Source organism: Oncorhynchus keta, chromosome 28, assembly GCF_023373465.1.
Source record: "Oncorhynchus keta strain PuntledgeMale-10-30-2019 chromosome 28, Oket_V2, whole genome shotgun sequence".
Taxonomy (NCBI): Eukaryota; Metazoa; Chordata; class Actinopteri; order Salmoniformes; family Salmonidae; genus Oncorhynchus; species Oncorhynchus keta.
In genome coordinates, this window is record NC_068448.1 from 33,080,333 (window position 1) to 33,094,355 (window position 14,023).

Here is a 14,023-nt window from a genome sequence, read left to right on the forward strand (position 1 = left end):
AGTTTCCAAATCGCCTGGACTTTCCTGGACATTGGACGTTTAATGTGTTCACAAACTACACTCGCCCACGTTTACTTTATTAATATATTTCTCTAATATTCTCTCTATCTCTCTCTCTCTGTCTCTCTCTCTCTCTGTGCTGTGTTAGGAGGAATAAATCCAGGCTCTCCGGTTGTTTGACGTCCCAGGTTTATTCATCGTGCTGGGTGGCCTTGGACGGGACGTGGAGCTCAGCTTTGTCATGGTGTTTTTCTGGCTCAGCTGAGGAGAGGAGCCGTGACCTGGATCAGTACAGTGGGGTCACACACTACAGACACAGGCTCGCGAGTCCCTCCCACAGACAATATATCAGGTTCCACATCTATGGTTTCTTCTGTGACACCAGTACCTTACACATGGCTTAGCAGTATCTTGCAAATTAAAATATGTGCTAGTAAATGAATATAGTGATAGTGAGTTGTTTTCAGCACCCATGGGCTGTGGGTTTTGGCATTAGCCCTTTTTGCTGATGTCATGAGAAAGGTTTGTTCTATTATTCTCCAGCACCCCCCTGTGTTTGTTTCAAGGAATTGCCAACATGTAGGAGAGAATAGGTGGTAGAATAGGAGGTGAAAGGTACAGTAAAAGGCAGTGGTTTTCTGGGCTACTCTCTGTGGGTACACCTGGGCACAGGTCCAAAAGAAAGAAAGACAGACAGACAGACAGACAGACAGACAGACAGACAGACGTACAGTAACAGAGAACCGCCTTCTCTGTCCTTTGTGGTTCACACCCACGTCATGTCTGTGTCCAACCACCTTATCAGTAGATCAACACACTCAGAGGAGAGGAGAGCCTTCACTCTGGGTGGAAGGCAGACTGCATTCACCCCAATCAGAAAGGTCAAAATACCCACTGGGTACTGGAGAACTGGAGTCTGGGTAATATCTGGTTTATGTTGTTCATACTGTACAGGATTTGTCCCAACATCCCAACCTTTCGTCTATATTGGCCAATCAGATTTGTTTTCTAACATTGTTCTTAAACAGGGTGTTCAGTTCCGGATTGAAATCACCTTTGAATGACTTACAGTGTCAGCGTAAGCCTCGGTGAAGTTGAATGCTGAAGATGTCCAAAGCGCACCTGACAACTCCTGAGTCCAGACTAACCAGAACTGATATAAACATACTTCCCCATGAAAGTTCTTCTAGAGAAAACAAACTGTCTCATAGATTCATAGGTATCAATTCATCTCCAGAGTGTCCAGTTCTGCACTGAGAGGCAGTGTTTTCCACCCCCATGTGTCTGACATAGATGATGTTGCATAAACATTTGAACAGCAGTATTTTTTAAAGGCCGTCTGTGGTTTCTTGTAAATCTGCCTGCCTCTTTGATGTCTTATCTTTGCAGGGAGACTCTGGATTGGGATTGTGTGTGTGTGTGTGTGTGTGTGTGTGTGTGTGTGTGTGTGTGTGTGTGTGTGTGTGTGTGTGTGTGTGTGTGTGTGTGTGTGTGTGTGTGTGTGTGTGTGTGTGTGTGTGTGTGTGTGTGTGTGTGTGTGTGTGTGTGTGTTCATGCATGTATTCATGCGTGCGTTCATGCGTGCGCTCTAACCTGTCCAGGGTGGAAAATATTATGTCATCTTTACAGCATAGATCATTTGAGAAGTGCAGCCCTTACACCGTGTATCTTCAAGCAAACTAATGTTGCATGAAATGAATAATAATGGACATTGTAAAAGACCATCACTCTATCCACTGCTGTAGGCATAGCTGCAGCTCAGAGGTGAGTGGGGAGAGGAGAGAGGAGTGTATGGAGTGGTGTCACTACTACCAGTGATTTAGGCTCCAGGGGTGAGCTGGTCTCTGGGGGTGGCTGTCAGACTGGGCATACTTAGCACTGTGATTTGTACCCTGGCCTGAAGAGAACAAACCAGGGTTTGTGTCTGAATCACCAGCCAACCTGCAGATAGAAGAGTTATGGAAAGGTTCTGTCTTTTCATGTGAGAGATTGTTGTTAGGCTATATCATCTTTATATTCTCTTGAATCTCACAAAGGAGTTATATAAGTGAAAATGACCACGCCCATATGATTAGTGTTACTCCCTTACTTCCCTTTTTACTGCTCTGTGTACTGTAGGTCTAAACCAACTGATCTGAGATCTGGTCCTGGCTGTATTACGATGTGAAAACATTGTAAAACAGTCAGTTGTGTGATGTATGGCTTTGTGAATGTTTTATTGACACATGCGTAGGTCAAGGTAATGATAATATATAACGTGTGTGGGAGAGGACATTCATTTTAGTTTAACATCATAACAGATTTTGAAGACTGCATGGGTTTTAAAATTCCTAGAGGCCACAAATGTTGTAACTCTTCTCAAAATCGGAGAAAATGGATTCTGCGAACTGATTCAGACAGAGGGAGGCAGACAGAGGGAGGCAGACAGAGTGCTACATGGCAGGTACTGAAAGGTAGGCTGAAGTTTCTGCTCTTTGTTGTTTTAGCAAAGGAAGTCCTTGAGACAGACTCACTCTATAAAGCACACTTATTCTGATATGATTGTGAAGACGTTGTACCTCTCCGTTAAGTCATGTTCCTCCTTTCCCTCATTGACTCCACGTCCCATTTACTATAAATAATAGGAAAATATTCTGTCAAGTTAAAGGTTGAATGTGTGTGCTAGAGAGGGGAAGTGGCAGAGAGAAAATAGAGAGAGCACATATCACGTCTATGGTATATATAATAATAATAATATATGCCATTTAGCAGACGCTTTTATCCAAAGCGACTTACTGCCTTTTTACGACTTGGGCCTACATGTCGACTGCATGAACTTTACAGAAATCATGTGATCAAAGGTCATTAAGTTTTGACTGCAGTTGCAAGTTTCTGCAGTTTCTCTTCACCAACTTCCTCCTGCAGCCATTGCCTGCGTTGAGTGGAGGCTCCACTGTCAACCAATCATTAGGGTGGTTTTGTTTGACCCACGCAAACTATATACTGGATATGTACAAATGGATGTGATATTTGAGGCTCTCTCTCACTAATTGATTGTACAATGTACACATATATATTTTCTGTTTGTGAGTGTATGATATGGGGGTTGGAGACATGTTTATTTCAACATTATAAAGAACAACTTCTAGAAACAATGGCAACACTGCCATGTTGATCTAAGCCTTGCTGTTGGAAAACTCCGACTCGCAGATGCACCTCCCCCCGACTTCACTCCTTGACTTTCATCTAGTCGGTTGCTTTCGCCTTACCACTCAAGCGAGCCCAGAAAGAGAGAGAGAGAGGCAGCAGTAGATGCTTTTCCTATGACATTTAGATTAGCGTGAGCAGGACAAGAGGAAACTGGGTTGTTATTCCAGTCCTGGTCAAAAAGAGTAGGCCCATTCTCCCTCAAACACACCTCTCTCTCTCTCTCTCTCTCTCTCTCTCTCTCCCCCTCTCTCTCTCTCTCTCTCTCTCTCTCTCTCTCTCTCTCTCTCTCTCTCTCTCTCTCTCTCTCTCTCTCTCTCTCTCTCTCTCTCTCTCTCTCTCTCTCTCAGGGACCTCTAGTGAAGAGTTGAAGTGCTTAAGTGCCTCACTTATTTTGCACGCATTGTTACTAGAATGGACTCTGACGGCATTGTGCCCATAATCAGAGATTAGCCGCAAATCTGAGATCAGGTTCCTTTTTATTTATGATCAAGGCATCAATAACCAATTAACAGATGAATTATCAACAACTAATTAGGGTCCTTCACAGGGCACATTCAAGTGTATATGAGGTCCGACATACTCTCAGGTGATTGATCGAATGTATTGTATAATTAAATGTAGGAGCTAGGCTGCGCCAGCCGGAGGCAACAATACATACATAAACAATTATTGAGGAAACAAGTCAAATGAAGCCTTGGGGCTTATTGTTCTCCTTTGTAAGAGGAGGAGTAAATTATGCACTGACAATATTCAGCATTTTGATCATTCCTGTCACGCTCTCATTGCGTTCCTGTACATCTGCAGCATCCATCAGGGTGGAAACATACCGACAGACGTTTTTTGTTGTTGTTCAACCCGGTCTGTCCAGTGTTCAGGAATCAGGAAACTCTAGGTTTTGTGGCCCACCAGCATTGTTGAGCGAAGGTGACTGTCATGTCATTGTGTTAGCTGTCATGTGAACGTCATAACCACAGCTGCAGCTGCTGTCCTACAGTACACCCTAAGTCCCAACCTTGGGGGTACTATTAAGCTAACATATGTAATACATTTCAGATGGTCATACCAAGGATAATTTAGCTATTTGATTTGGTATTTTATGTATTTGGTGAAACACTGAATTTGGCCTTACTGCTATCAACCCGTAGACATGCATTGAATAGCAGATTCATGTATGGAAAAACAGATAGTAAAAAAAAATGTATCTGTCCAAAATCTAGGAAATATAAGAAAGACCAGGATTTTTTGGGGGGGCGGGGGTGGGGTTCCCCATATTTAACACATTTTTCTGGGCACTAAACCACTTCCAGTACCATTCAAAAGATTGGACACACGTACTCATTCAATGGTTTTTCTTTATTTTTTACTATTTTCTACATTGTAGAATAATAGTGAAGAAATCAAAACTATGAAATAACACATATGGAATCATGTAGTAACCAAAGAAAAAGTGTTAAACAAATCAAAATATATTTTATATTTGAGATTCTTCAAATAGTCACCCTTTGCCTTGATGACAGATTGCACACTCTTTGCATTCTCTCAACCAGCTTCACCTGGAATGCTTTTCCAACAGTCTTGAAGGAGTTCCCACATATGCTGAGAACATGTTGGCTGCTTTTCCTTCACTCTGCGGTCCAAATCATCCCAAATCAATCAATCAAATGTATTTATAAAACCCTTCTTACATCAGTTGATGTTACAAAGTGCTGTACAGAAACCTAGCCTAAAACCCCAAACATCTCATTTGGCTTGAGGCCAGTTGATTGTGGAAGCCAGGTCATCTGATGCAGCACTCCATTACTCTCCTTCTTGGTCAAATTGCCCTTACACAGCCTGGAGGTGTGTTGGGTCATTGTCCTGTTGAAAAACAAATGATAGTCCCACTAAGTCCAGACCATTTGGGATGGCGCTGTGCTGCAGAATGTGGTTGCCATGCTGGTTAAGAGTGCCTTGAATTCTAAATAAATCACAGACAGTGTCACCAGCAAAGCACTCCCATACCATCACACCTCCTCCTCCATGATTCACCGTGGGAACTACACGTGCAAAGATCATCCGATCACCTACTCTGCATCTCACAAAGAGACGGCGGTTATAACCAACATTTGGACTCATCAGACCAAAGGACAAATTTCCAGCGGTCTAATGTCCATTGCTTATGTTCCTTGGCCCAAGCAAGTCTCTTCTTATGATTGGTGTCATTTAGTAGTGGTTTATTTGCACCAATTCGACCATGAAGGCCTGATTCACGCAGTCTCCTCTGAACAGTTGATGTTGAACTCTGTGAAGCATTTATTTGGCCTGCAATTTCTGAGGCTTCTAACTCTAATTAACTTATCCTCTGCGGCAGAGGTAACTCTGGGTCTTCCTTTCCTGTAGTGGTCCTCATGAGACCCAGTTTCATCCCAGTGCTTGATGGTTTATGTGACTGCACTTTAAGAAACTTTCAAAATTGCTGGCATTTTCTGGATTGACCGACCTTCATGCCTTAAAGTAATGGTGGGTTATCATTTCGCTTTGCTTATTTGAGCTGTTCTTCTGTATACCACACCTACCTTGTCATAACACAACTGATTGGCTCAAACGCATTAAGAAGGGAAGAAATTCCACAAATTAACTTTGAACAAGGTTAATTGAAATGCATTCCAGGTGATTACATAATAAGCTGGTTGAGAGAATGTCAAGAGTGTGCAAAGCTGTCATCAAGGCAAAGGGTGGCTACTTTGAAGAAACTCACATTTAAAATATATTTTGATTTGTTTAACACTTTTTTGGTTACTACATGATTCCATATCTACAATGTGAAAAAAATTGTACAAATTAAGAAAAATCCCTGGAATGAGTAAGTGTGTCCAAACTTTTGACTGGTACTGCACATACATTTTTTAAACTGGTCCCACGCTACCTTCAGACAAGTCTTGTGAGGCTTAGAGCAAAACATGTATGTGTTGTGAGAGTCTCACCTTTCTATAGAGTGGTCATATTAGTGTGTAGCACAAAATCTGTCTATTTAAGATAAAGATATCTATGTTAACTTCTACTAAGCTAGCATATGGAATTGTTTTGAGATGGTGATACGAAGGATCATTTAGCTATTTGAATTAGAATTTTAGCATATTATTTGCTGAAACATTGAATTTGGCCTTACTGCTATTAGCCCATAGAAACGTATTGAATAACACATTCATACTGTATATGGAAAAACAAAACATAAATCAAAAGGAAGTTGGCACTAAACCTCTTCCACATGTACTTCCATTCATTTTTTAAACTGGTTCTGGTACTGTTTGTGTGTTCGTAAGAGTCTCATCTTTCCGTAGAGGGGTCAAATTAGAGTGTAGCTCAAATTGTTTGGTCACTAAATCACAAACTAGATATGTTTAGCTTAAACAGACAGATTTTGATTAACATGTTTTTCCTATAGCAATCTCTGTAATCAGTTTATCACACAATTGTGATTCACAGCACAGCTGATATACAATTGAAGTCGGAATTTACATACACCTTAGCCAAAATACATTTAAACTCAGTTTTTCACAATTCCTGACATTTAATCCTAGTACAAATTCCCTGTCTCACGTCAGTTATTATGGTCACCACTTTATTTTAAGAATGTGAAATGTAAGAATAATAGTAAAGAGAATTATTTTTTTCAGCTTTTATTTCTTATTCCCAGTGGGTCAGAAGTTTACATAGTATTTGGTAGCATTGCCTTTAAATTGTTTAACTTGGGTCAAATGTTTCGGGTAGCCTGCCACAAGCTTCCCACAATAAGTTGGGTACATTTTGGCCCATTCCTCCTGACAGAGCTGGTATAACTGAGTCAGATTTGTAGGCCTCCTTGCTCGCACACGCTTTTTCAGTTCTGCCTACAAATGTTCTATAGGATTGAGGTCAGGGCTTCGTGATGGCCACTCCAATACCTTGACTTTGTTGTCCTTAAGCCATTTTGCCACAACTTTGGAGGTATGCTTGGGGTCATTGTTCATTTGGAAGACCCATGTGAGACCAAGCTTTAACTTCCTGACTGATGTCTTGAAATGATGCTTCAATATATCCACATAATTCTCCTGCCTCATGATGCCATCTATTTTGTGAAGTGCACCAGTCCCTCCTGCAGCCAAGCACCCCCACAACATGATGCTGCCACCCCCGTGAATCACGGTTGGGATGGTGTTCTTTGGTTTGCAAGCTTCCCCCTTTTTCCTCCAAACATAACAATGGTCAATATGGCCAAACAGTTCTATTTTTGTTTCATCAGATCAGAGGACATTTCTCCAAAGAGTACGATCTTTGACCCCATGTGCAGTTGCAAACCGTAGTCTGGCTTTTTTTATGGCAGTTGGAGCAGAGGCTTCTTCCTTGCTGAGCGGCCTTTCAGGTTATGTCAATATAGGACTCGTTTTACTGTGGATATAGATACTTTTGTACCTGTTTCCTCCAGCATCTTCACAAGGTCCTTTGCTGTTGTTCTGGGATTGATTTGCACTTTTCGCACCAAGGTACCTTCATCTCTGGGAGACAGAACGTGTCTCCTTCCTGAGCGGTGTGGTGGCTGCGTGTTCCCATGGTGTTTATACTTGCATACTATTGTTTGTACAGATGAACGTGGTACCTACAGGCGTTTGGAAATTGCTCCAAAGGACGAACCAGACTTGCGAAGGTCTACAATTTTTTTCTGAGGTCTTGGCTGATTTCTTTTGATTTTCCCATGATGTCAAGCAAAGAGGCACCGAATTTGAAGGTAGGCCTTGAAATACATCCACAAGTACACCTCCAATTGACTCAAATTGTGTCAATAAGCCTATCAGAAGCTTCTAAAGCCATGACATCATTTTCTGGAATTTTCCAAGCTGTTTAAAGGTCAACTTAGTGTATGTAAACTTCTGACCCACTGGAATTGTGATACAGTAAATGATAGGTGAAATAATCTGTTTGTAAACAATTGTTGGAAAAATTACTTGTGTCATGCACAAAGTTGATGTCCTAACTGACTTGCCAAAACTATAGTTTGTTAACAAGATATTTGTGGAGTGGTTGAAAAAATGACTCCAACCTAAGTGTATGTAAACTTCCGACTTCAATTGTAGCAACCTGGTGTCAAAGCATTTCATATAATTCTTTACGTAAATCCGAGACACTCCTTTTAGTAGTTAGTGCCCGTTGCTGACAGGTGTGTAAAATTGAGCAGACAGTTATAAAATGTCCATAGACAAACATTGGCATTAGAATGTCCTTAATGGCCTTACTGAAGAGCTCAGTGACTTTCAACGTGGCACCGTCATAGGATGCCACCTTTCCAACAAGTCAATTTGTCAACTGTAAGTGCTGTTATTGTGAAGTGGAAACATCTAGGAGCAACAACGGTTCAAACAGGAAGTGGTAGGCCACACAAGCTTACGGAATGGGACCGCCGAGTACTGAAGCAAGTAGCTTGTAAAAATCATCTGTCCTCAGTTGCAACACTCACTACTGAGTTCCAAACTGCCTCTAGAAGCATGTCAGCACAAGAACTGTTCGTCAGGTAGCTTCATGAAATTAGTTTCCATTTCCAACTGCACACAAGCCGAAGCTCACCATACGCAATGCCAAGCGTAAGCTGGAGTGGTGTAAAGCTCGCCTCCTTTGGACTCTGGAGCAGTGGAAATGTGTTCTCTGGAGTGATGAATCATGATTCACACTCTGGCAGTTCGACAGACAAATTTGGGTTTGGCGGATGACAGGAGAACGCTAGCTGCCCCCAATGCATAGTGCCAACTTTAAAGTTTGGTGGAGGAGGAATAATGGTCTGGGGATGTGTTTCATGGTTTGGGCTAGGCCCCTTAGTTACAGTGAAGGGAAATCTTAATGCTTCAGGATACAATGACATTCTCTAGATTAGTCTGTGCTTCCAACTTTGTGGAAACAGTTTGGGGAAGGCCCTTTCCTGTTTCTGCATGACAATGCACCCATGCACAAAGCTAGGTCTATACAGAAACGTTTTGTCGAGGTTGGTGTGGAAGAACTCGACTGGCCTGCACTGAGCCCTGACCTCAACCCCATCAAACACCTTTGGGGATGAATTGGAACGGCGACTGCGAACTAGGCCACCTAACATCATTGCCCAACCTCACTAAAGCTCTTGTGGCTGAATGGAAGCGAGTCCCCTCAGTAATGTTCCAACATCTAGTGGAAAGCCTTCCCAGAAGAGTGGAGGTTGTTACAGCAGCAAACGGGGGGACCAACTTCATATTAATGCCCATGATTTTGGAACTGAGACATTAGCTAGGTGACTAGGGGGTTAACACTAACATTAATTAGCTGGCTAATGTTAACTAGGCTAGGGGTTAGGGTTTAGCATTAGGGTTAAGGTTAGTGTTAAGGTTAGGAGCCAGATTAAAGGGTTAAGTTTCGGATTGGGGAAGGGGAAGGGTTAGCTAACATGCAGCAGTTGCAAAGTAGCTAAAAGTAGTAAGCAGTTGAAAGTGACTAATTAGCTAAAATTGTCCGTGATGAGATTCAAACACGCAACCTTTGGGTTGCGAGACATTTGCGTTATACACCTACCCATCCACCCAGACCAACCACCCTTCTTTTTGTTTTCGCCTTAAATGACCTTCTGTCTTATGTAAACATACCTAGCATAACATAGTGTATCATAATCATTTGTGTATCCCGGATTTACTTTTGATAATTGTGTCCACCCCATTTGTAAATATATAAAAAAAATACCTGTTTTAATTTGTTAGCATTCAGAGAAACGCACAATCAGAGAATTACATGTTCCTGTCAAAAATATTTTGCACAATTTGACCAAGTGTCTCTTAAAGTCACTCTTACATTTTTAGATGACATAATACGGGTACTCCGCTCAAGTAGAAAAAAGTCATCAAAATCATTGTTTATTCAGTAGTATTATGTATTCACTATTCTCTATTCACTCAATCATAACTCAGTATTTATAGACCATGATTTATGTATTTTTTTAAAAGATCTCCTCTCTTAATTCAGAATTGTAGGAGTGAAAAATTTAATGCATGGCATTGTGTGTTTGAGTTTCTCTGTTGTGTGTTTGAGTTTCTCTCTTTTTTCTAGGGTTCATAAAGCCGGTTGGGCCGGTTTTTGGGGATTTCTGCACAACCGGAATATCAAGGAAGAACTGGCCCGGGCGTCTGTGTTTGTGTCCTCTGGAGGACCGCTCCAACCTGTTCCCAGGGTGGAGATTGGGGGGAGGGGGGAGCGCTCTCCATGCCTCCTTTTCCTCTCTTGCTTTCTCTCTCTGTTTCTTTATCCTTCTCTGGCACCGATCAACCAACTCTCCAGGGCTAAGGACGAGAGGGATTCTGATTCTGATTGGAGCAGAAGGGACAATCGGGTTGTTGATGGTACTGGGAAGAGGTGAGTGAGCCTGCTGTTAGTGTGTGTGGGGAGAAGGGGCATGTGAGGTTTGGGCGGGTTGGCAGGTGGGCAGGTGGCAGAAGTAAGGCTGGGCAGGAGAGTCCATTCATTAGCATACAAACAGTAGATCAAGAATGGTTGAAATCCCAGTGTTAAAGAAATTAGGGTTAAATTGACTCTACTGGGAGTTATCTGAACCCTCAAGAGAATGATACGCTCCCTGAAGTTAGTGTTGATGACTGTAGTTCATTGGGATGGAGTACTTTTAACTACATTAAGAGTAACCAGAGACAGGGAGTTAAATCTAGAGTTATCCACAGACGTGGGAGGAGCTTCATTATTATATTTCCCAGCATTCTCTTTTGCAGGTTGAGTTTAAAATGTTTTGTTTCAATATCTGTGTTTTCGCATGTACAGTACATTCATATTATGCTACTGAAAGATAAGAAACATACATTTTTTCTAAACGAATCCAATCTATAAGTAGTTGGATTCATAGCAACCGTTAGCAAGTGCTATAGTTGTTCTAGTTTACATGATGTAGGTAGTCTTCATGTATTGTAAGTTCTTCCCTACACTGACAGGCATTCGAAATGCAAGTTGTGAGTGATATGGCCAAGTGCTGGCCATCTTCTTGGAAGTTGGCTTCCAACAGAGGTTGGATATCACATTGCAAACCACCATAATGTGACACATTAAGAAATATTCAAATAAGGCTTTACACCCTTATAACTCAAAGGAAGTAAACTAAAAGTGAAATGTACTCTGCTATAGTTGATTGTTAATTTTAAAAAAGACATACAAGTACACTGCTCAAAAAAATAAAGGGAACACTAAAATAACACATCATAGATCTGAATGAATGAAATATTCTTATGAAATACTTTTCTTTACATAGTTGAATGTGCTGACAACAAAATCACACAAAAATGATTAATGGAAATCAAATTTATCAACCCATGGAGGTCTGGATTTGGAGTCACACTCAAATTTAAAGTGGAAAACCACACTACAGGCTGATCCAACTTTGATGTAATGTCCTTAAAACAAGTCAAAATGAGGCTCAGTAGTGTGTGTGACCTCCATGTGCCTGTATGACCTCCCTACAATGCCTGGGCATGCTCCTGATGAGGTGGCGGATGGTCTCCTGAGGGATCTCCTCCCAGACCTGGACTAAAGTATCCGCCAACTCCTGGACAGTCTGTGGTGCAACGTGGCGTTGGTGGATGGAGCGAGACATGATGTCCCAGATGTGCTCAATTGGATTCAGGTCTGGGGAACGGGCAGGCCAGTCCATAGCATCAATGCCTTCCTCTTGCAGGAACTGCTGACATACTCCAGCCACATGAGGTCTAGCATTGTCTTGCACTAGGAGGAACCAAGGGCCAACCACACCAGCGTATGGTCTCACAAAGGGTCTGAGGATCTCATCTCGGTACCTAATGGCAGTCAGGCTACCTCTGGCGAGCACATGGAGGGCTGTGTGGCCCCCCAAAGAAATGCCACCCCACACCATGACTGACCCACCGCCAAACCGGTCATGCTGGAGGATGTTGCAGGCAGCAGAACGTTCTCCACAGCGTCTCCATACTGTCACGTCTGTCACGTGCTCAGTGTGAACCTGCATTCATCTGTGAAGAGCACAGGGCTCCAGTGGCGAATTTGCCAATCTTGGTGTTCTCTGGCAAATGAAAAACGTCCTGCACAGTGTTGGGCTGTAACCACTCCTTTTTGGGGGTGTCTTGCTAATTGCCTATAATTTCCACCTGTTGTCTACTCCATTTGCACAACAGCATGTGAAATGTATTGTCAATCAGTGTTGCTTCCTAAGTGGACAGTTTGATTTCACAGAAGTGTGATTGACTTGGAGTTACATTGTGTTGTTTAAGTGTTCCCTTTATTTTTTTGAGCAGTGTATGATTGGCAAGGGAGTTCATTAAAAACTATACTGAAAAGAGTAAATGGCATTTGGAGTTAAATTTAATCAACTCTCTGAGAGGTGGATACTTACTCCTTTTAGTGTAATTTTGTACTCCAAAAATATGAACAGCCTGACTCGAGTAGTTTTAACACCAAATAGGGGTGGGACCATATAATCCTCAAAATAGTGTTACAAGTGACTCCATAGGAGTTAAAGGAACTCTTGTGATTTTACTCTGCAGGAAAGTTCTGTTTCCTTATGTACCCTCGTTGAATTCTCATTAGAAATAGAAAAATATAATATTTAGAGAAAGGATGGGTGAATGAGGAATTATCTATAAGATGAAGAAGAGGAAGATGTTCTCCATATTAAATTGCATGATTTACAGGACAAATGGCTAGTAGTGTTTATTCATGGTTAAAATACACGTATCTCTAATTGCATCTTGTTGAAAACACAATGGTTTTTTTGTGTTAAATTCTTACCCCCTTTTTTGTGATTACGATCTTGTCTCAACGCTGCAACTCCCCAACGGGCTCGGGAAAGGTTAAGGTCTAGTCATGCGTCCTCCGAAACATGACCCACCAAACTTCGTATCTTAACACCCGCTCGCTTAACCCAGAAGCCAGCTGCACCAATGTGTCGGAGGAAACACTGTTCAACTGACAACCGAAGTCAGCCTGCAGGCTCCCGGCTCGCCACAAAGAGTCGCTAGAGCGCAGTGAGCCAAATAAAGCCCCACAGGCCAAACCCTCCCGACGCTGGGCCAATTGTGCAGCGCTCTATGGGACTCCCGGTCACGGCCAGTAATGATACAGCCTGGGATCAAACCATCATCGCAATAATGTGATGCGGAGCCTTAGACCGCTGCGCCACTCAGGAGGCCACATAATATGTTTTTAAATGAACAAAACACAGTGTAGGGAAGTGGGCAGAGTTCACATTGAATTTGTCAGATGATGGAATAATGGTTTGTGGATTGACAGTGAGCTAGTGATCCATGTGTTGATTGGGACAAAGTAGGCGACAGAGCATGAAGGCAACATACACTGGATGTGTGCAGTGAAAGGTGTTGTTTTACAGGGTCAGCCATAGTAGAATGGTGTCCCTGGAGCAAATTGGGGTTAATTGCCTTGCTTAAGGGCACATCGACCTTTCACTTACTGGCCCAACGGAACTGCTAGGCTACCTGCCACCTCACAGTAGTAGCCTGTGCACTTTCTCAGAGCACAAATAATAACATTTTGTGAACATAACCCATTGTTGTGACTATGTCTGTTTCCCAACACTGTTTTGTACAGGATTGCACGATTAAAGGGGAAATGCGGGATCGGTTCATACATTTTTGGACTGGTTAAAACTTGGTTAACTATCATTTTTATGTAATGGATGATCAGTCCTCGCATCCATAGTCTGTTGATCAATATAAGAGTGCTTAAATCAAATCAAATCAAATTTATTTATATAGCCCTTCGTACATCAGCTGATTTCTCAAAGTGCTGTACATAAACCCAGCCTAAAACCCCAAACAGCAAG

General features: G+C 42.2%; 1 protein-coding gene across 1 annotated transcript in view; it reads left to right on the forward strand.

Annotated features, from left to right (window-relative positions):
* Positions 1-211: 211 nt before the first annotated feature.
* LOC118361062 (uncharacterized) overlaps positions 212-14,023 on the forward strand; it is a 31,188-nt gene continuing 17,376 nt past the window's right edge. Inside the window, exons 1-2 of the mRNA XM_052482836.1 lie at positions 212-352; positions 10,264-10,566. The gene's annotated coding sequence lies outside the window, so the exon portion shown is untranslated. The remainder of the gene's footprint in view (positions 353-10,263; positions 10,567-14,023) is intronic.